The sequence below is a fragment of the Apodemus sylvaticus genome, chromosome 1, assembly GCF_947179515.1.
Source record: "Apodemus sylvaticus chromosome 1, mApoSyl1.1, whole genome shotgun sequence".
Lineage (NCBI taxonomy): Eukaryota > Metazoa > Chordata > Mammalia > Rodentia > Muridae > Apodemus > Apodemus sylvaticus.
The window spans coordinates 188,402,973-188,410,174 of record NC_067472.1 but is presented as its reverse complement, the minus strand read 5'-3'; positions in this window follow the sequence as shown (position 1 = coordinate 188,410,174).

Sequence of the window (7,202 nt, the reverse complement as noted above, 5' to 3'; positions counted from 1 at the left end):
AGGATTAACTTCTCTGCCTTATGGGAACACAGGCAATGGAGATATGCCCACCACTAATATTGCCATCTACAGCAAGCAGGAGAGCTGGTCCTGCCCCTCACCTGCTACAGTGTGTGGAAGAGCATACTCTACACCTTACCTGGGCAACAGAATAGAGATGACTCTGGATGTGGGAATCACAGGTGAGCTATCCCCATGGACATGAACATGGGAGAGCCTGCCCTGTTGCTTGTCTGTTGTGTGGAGGTATGAATGTGAGTAGTGAGGGAGATATACCCTCCATTTTGTCCTCACTACTGTCAACAAGATGGGGAGATGCTTCTGATGGGGTCTTCAGAGCAGGAAAGCTGGACATACCATTTCACTGCTACATCACTCAGGAGACAAATCTCTGTACCTTACCTGGGCAGCAAAGTCAATCTGAGCCTGATGACAAGATTGTGGGAAAACTGGCACCGGAGCTGGATTGCTGTGGGGCAGTGTGGGAGATAGACTCTCCCCAAATCACACTCTTCGGCATCTCTGAGAGGCAGGGAAACTGGCTGTGGGGACTTGAAAGCAAGAGAACTGCCTCTGTCCATCAGTGGTTTCATCAATCAGGAGAGCCCTGAAATTTTCCTAGGCAGCGAAGTAGAGCTGGTCCTGCCCCCTGTGTGTTGGCAGTGGCACACATGAAGGAGAAAGAGTCCCTTTCCTCATCTGTCACCATCTATGGCAGGCAGGAGAGCTGCATCCAGGGTCATGAGCCTGGGAGAACTGGCCATGTTCCTCACCAAGAGCAGCACTTGGGAGAGCAAGCCCTGCACCTTCCCTGTGCAGCATCGCAGAGCTGGCTCTGGTAACAGGCCTTGCTGCTGAGGCAGTACTGAGGACATAAGAGTGGGAGAGCTGACAGGTGGACAGACTCAGATACTTCTCAGCCCAGCTAAGGCTTTGAATTGGCCAACCGCACTGATGACCTGCTAGAGTGCTTGAAGAGGCTGGTCTAACAGATAAAAAACTTCATGATCTCAGCCTCAAAGGACAAAAAAAGGATATCTGTGAAGTGCTCCAGTGATGTTCCAATAATGATAGAGTAGCTGAAGTCAGAGGTATCACACCAGACCACCCAGTCATTACAAGAATATTTGAATTAAATATGAGGATGAAAGGGTAAACTATGGGACACACTGTGACACTATACAGCTTGCACAACAAGGTTTGGGGTAGGTTGCAATGTTGGAAGGTGGGTATGAAAGGAGAAGGAGAATGGAATTGGGTGCATTATGTGAAATTCATGAAAAAATAAAGTTAAATAGTGATTTTTAGTGCATCCTTAGATCTTTAGCTTTCCATCCTAACTCCTCTGAGCTGTCCATGAACCTAACTCTGGATCACTCTGTCTAAATATTTAGTAAACAACTCTCTGTCTCTGTGTCTCCATCATAGTGAGCTCCTGTACAGACCTCTAGGCTCACCCTGGTTCCAGTGTTCTACCACCAGATCCCGAGCTTCCACCTTGATTAGATTATCCATGCTTTAAGTATCCCATTCAAAGTCCTTCATGGTAGTTAGAAGGCATCAGTTGAGATTATTCCTATTCCAAGGCTTTCCACTGACAAAATATCATACTTGGGAGTAGGGTTGGGATCTCTCTCTCTCTCTCTCTCTCTCTCTCTCTCTCTCTCTCTCTCTCTCTCTCTCTGTCTCTCTCTCTTCCCCTCTCTCTCTGCCATCTCTAGCACACACAGAACTCTCATTCTCTCATGCACAAGCACACACACACACACACACACACACACACACACACACACACACACATTAATACCACCAACAATAGGAATTAACAATCACTGGTCATTACTGTCTCTTTATATCAATGTACTCAATTCAACAATAAAAATATATAGGTTAACAGAATTGATGTGAAAACAGGATCTATCATTCCACTGCATGCAAGAAACACACCTCAGCAATGAAGATAAACATTACCTCAGAGTAAAGTAATGAAAAAAATTCAAACAAAGAAAAAGAAACCAAGAAGCATGCTGCAGAAGTCATTGTGATATCTAATTAAATAGATGTTCAGCAAAAAATATACAAAATATATGTGGAAGAACACTTCATTCTCATCAAAGAAAAAGTATACCAAGATGATATCTCAGTTATGAACACCTGTGCCCCAAATGCAAGGACATCCAAATTTGTAAAAGAAATATTTCTAAACCTTATGATGTACATTAACACCAATCATTAGTAGTAAGAGGCTTCAATACACAACTCTCACCAATTGATGGGTCATCCAGAAAAAATTAGCAAAAAAGAATGAAATTCATTGACAATATGAATCAAATGCACCTAACAGATATCTATGAAGCACTTCACCCAAACATAAGAGAATGATCTCTTTTGAGCACATCACAGAACATATCTCCAAAACTGACAATTCAGTGAGTCACAAAGCAAGCCTCTACACATACAAGAAAATTCAAATAATGCCTCATATCTTATCCGACCACCATGGATTAAAGCTGATCTTCAACAGCAAGAAAAACAACAGAAAGCCAACAAAGTCATGAAAAATAACCCACTCAATCTACTCAACGATCTCTGGGTCATAGAAGATATAAAAAAGAGTCACCCTAAGGCACTTTATACTGTTTGTGGCTATTGTGAAGGGTGTCATTTCCCTAATTTCTTTCTCAGCCTGCTTATCCTTCGAATATAGGAAGGCTACTGATTTGCTTGAGTTGATTTTATAACCAGCCACTTTGCTGAAGTTGTTTATCAGCTGTAGGAGTTCTCTAGTGGAGCTTTTTGGGTCACTTAGGTAGACTATCATGTCATCTGCAAATAATGATAGTTTGACTAATTCCTTTATAATTTGTAGCCCTTTGACCTCCTTATGTTGTCTAATTGCCGGAGCTAGTACCTCAAGTACAATATTGAAAAGATAAAAAGAAAGGGGCAGCCCTGTCTAGTCCCTGATTTTAGTGGGATTGCTTCAAGTTTCTCTCCATTTAGTTTGATGATGGCTACTTGTTTACTGTATATTGCTTTTACTATGTTTAGGTATGGGCCTTGAATTCCTGTTCTTTTCAAGACTTTGAGCATGAAAGGATGCTGAATTCTGTCAAATGCTTTTTCAGCATCCAATGAAATGACCATGTGGTTTTTTTCTGTGAGTTTGTTTATATAGTAGATTGCATTGATGGATTTCCGTATATTGAACCAACCCTGCATCCCTAGGATAAAGCCTACTTGATCATGGTGGATGATCGTTTTGATGTGTTCTTGGATTCGGTTGGCAAGAATTTTATTGAGTATTTTTGCATCGATGTTCATAAGGGAAATTGGTCTGAAGTTCTCTTTCTTTGTTAGATCTTTGTGTGGTTTTGGAATCAGCATAATTGTGGCTTTGTAGAAGGAATTGGGTAGTGTTCCTTCTGTTTCTATTTTGTGGAAGAGTTTGAAGAGTATTGGTGTTAGATCTTCTGGCCACTTGATCCTCGACAAAGGGGCTGAAAACCTCCAATGAAAAAAAGATAGCCTTTTCAACAAATGGTGCTGGTTCAACTGGAGGTCAGCATGCAGGAGAATGTGAATTAATCCATCCCTTTCTCCTTGTACTAAGCTCAACTCCAAATGGATCTAGGACTTCCACATAAAGCCAGTCACTCTGAAGCTAATAAAAAGAAACTGGGGAAGACCCTTGAGGACAACAGTACAGGGGGAAAGTTCCTGAACAGAACACCAATAGCGTATGCTCTAAGATCATGGTATGTAAATGGGACCTCATGAAATTACAAAGTTTCTGTAAAGCAAAACACATCATCAAAAGGACAAATCAGCAACTAACAAATTGGGAAAAGATCTTCACTAACCCTATATCAGATAGAGGGCTAATATCCAATATATACAAAGAAGTCAAGAAGTTAGACCCCTGAAAACCATACAACCCTATTAAAAATGGGGTACAGAGTTAAACAAAGGATTCTCACCTGAAGAACTTTGGTTGGCGGAGAAACATCTTAAAAAATGCTCAACTTCATTAGTCATCAGGGAAATGGAAATCAAAACAACCCTGAGATTTCACCTTACACCAGTCAAAATGGCTAAGATTAAAAACTCAGGAGACAGCAGGTGTTGGCGAGGATGTGGAGAAAGAGAAACACTCCTCCACTGCTGGTGGGGTTGCAAATTGATACAACCACTCTGGAAATCAGTCTGGCGGTTCCTCAGAAAATTGGGCACCTCACTTCCGAAAGATCCTGCTATACCACTCCTGGTCATATACCCAGAGGATTCCCCAGCATGTAATAAGGATACATGCTCCACTATGTTCATAGCAGCCCTATTTATAATAGCGAGAAGTTGGAAAGAACCCAGGTATCTCTCAACAGAAGAATGGATGCAAGAATATGGCATATATACGCAATGGAGTACTATTCAGCCATTAGAAACAATGAATTCATGAAATTCTTAGGCAAATGGATGGAGCTGGAGAACATCATACTAAGTGAGGTAACCCAGTCTAAAACGATCAATCATGGTATGCATTCACTAATAAGTGGATATTAGCCTGGAAAACTGGAATACCCAAAACATAATCTACACATCCAATGAGGTACAAAAAGAATGGAGGAGTGGCCCCTGGTTCTGGAAAGACTCAGTGTAGCAATATAAGGCAAAAACAGAACAGGGAGGTGGGAAGGGGTGGGTGGGAGAACAGGAGGAGGGAAGGTGGCTTATGTGATATTTGGGGAGTGGGGGGCCAGGAAAGGGGAAATCCTTTGAAATGTAAATAAAAAATATATCGAAAAAAAGAAGATATAAAAAAGGAAATAAAAGACTTTCTAGATGAGTTGGATGTAAAGTGAATAAGTAAAATAATAATAATAAAAAGGGCTGTGACTAGGATGCAAACTGTATTTTTTAAAACTACTTTATCATCCAAAACAAACGAACAAGAATAGACAGGGTTACTGAGTTACTGGGTTACTGATTACTAGAATGCTAGCTAGCTGGCTAAGAAATTAGTGGTGATTAAGAAGAGATGGGCATCACAGAAGTGAAGTTTTCTTAGAAGTCTTTCTGAGACCATAGAAATATTTTGTTCCAGAGATAAACTTCATGCTGGTAGCTGCACTGGGTCATATGTAAGAATCACCCAAGTGGTACTTGTTTTGATGACAACGTTTCATAGCATGCTTGCTATGAAGTTGAAGTTGCCTTGGAAACCCCAAGATGTTAGAGAAAGCAGAGCTGTGGGATACCTGCTGAGGGAAACTGCTAACAGGGAGTGGAACCAGCCCAAGAGAAAAAGGTTTGTAGCAGTCAACAAAGATTAAATGAGTTGGAGGACTTTGATATCAGACATGGAGATGCTGAGTTTGGAGTTTGCCCAGCTGGTTTTCTGTCTTGCATGGGTCCAGTATTTCCTCAGTATGACATTCTGGGAAGGCAATGTATATCCCATGATGCTATATTTTATAGGGGATCACAGTTAAGTGATGGAATGAATCTCAGAACAGACTTTGAACTTCGGACTTTTAACATTGTTGAGACTGTGATAGAGTAGGGGGAGTTTTGACGTTGGACTAAATGTATTTTTTTCCTTATGCTGTGGCCAGGTATGCTGGTTTACATATGGTTGGTCCAGGGATTGGCACTATTAGGAAGTGTGGCCTGTTGGAGGAAGAGTGTCATTGTGGGATTTGAGATCCTCTTCTTAGCCCCCTGGAAGCCAGTCTCTCCTGGTGCAGTTGGATCAAGATGCAAAACTCTCAGCTCCTACAGCACCATATCTGCCTGGAGGCTGCCATCTTACTTCCATGATGTTAATGGACTGTAAACCAGCCCCAATTACATATTGTCTTTTATAAGAGTTGATATAGTCATGGTGTCTCTTCACAGCAATAAAACCAAAACTAAGACAGTCCCCATAGACTCATGTGTATGAACAAGTCTCTGGGGTCCAGGGAGTGGAATGTGATGGTGTGAATATTCTTGGACCATGGAACCTGGCACTGTTAGGAGGTGTGGCCTTGTTGGAATAGGTGTGGCCTTGTTGGAAGAAGTGAGTCACTGTGTAGGCAGACTTTGGAGGGCTTTAATGCTTAGGCTCTGTCCAGTATTGAAGAGAGCCTCCTGCTGGCTTCCTGAAGAAGACTCTTCTCCTGGCTGCATTTGAATAAAGATTAAGAACTCTCAGCTCCTCCAGCACTATGTCAGCCTGGAAGCTTCCATGCTTCCTGACATGATGATACTGGACTAAATTTCTGAACCTGTAAGCCAGCTCCAATTAAAGATTGTATAAGAGTTGCCTGGGTCATGGTGTCTCTTCACAGCAATGGAAACTCTAAGACAAAGACATATGTAAAAATATCAGGTAGTTCAGGGCTCTGAGTATTGTGGTGGCTACTCTAGTGGTGTGTGTTTTTCCTTGACTATATCTGGTATCAACTAAAACTCAAGCTGCTGGGCACTCTTGTGAGGAAGTCTCTGGATCAGATTATTTGAAGCAGGAAAACTCTTCCTAAACCTAGGTCACACCTCCTGTTGACAGACACAGGAAAGAAAGAAATTGTCCCCTTTTTTCTGCTTGCCTTCCCTCTACATTGCAAGCTCATCTAATCTGTTCTATGGATGGTAATAAATCCAACTTCTTCAGGATTGCACCAGGGATGGAAATACCAGCAAGTCTCCAGGCACCTTTCAGGACTGCAGCACTGCATGGAACAGGAAACATAACAACCTCATGGATCAACGACTACCCAGTCCTCAGCCTTTCCATTATGGGACAATCATTGTTGTGCTATTCAGACATAGACTATTAGCCAGTTCAATAAATCACATAGAGAGCTGGATGATACATAGATACATACATAAGTACATACATACACACATACATATATACATGTAGATTCTTAAATATATGATACATACATTATAAATAAATACACAATGAACACATATATAGACAATACATACATATAAACATATACAAAGGTGAGAGAGAGAGGAGGGAGAGAGAGAGAGAACAAGAGATGGGCAGATATACAGACAGACAGACCAGACAGACAAAATAATTGATTCTGTCAGTACTGTTCCTTTAGAGAACCCTTACCAATGTAGGCATTGGTGTGATCCTTGGGAGGTTTAAGGAGGAAAATAAGGAAACCTAAGGTTTGTCATCAAGACAAATGCGCTTTTCCTGTTCA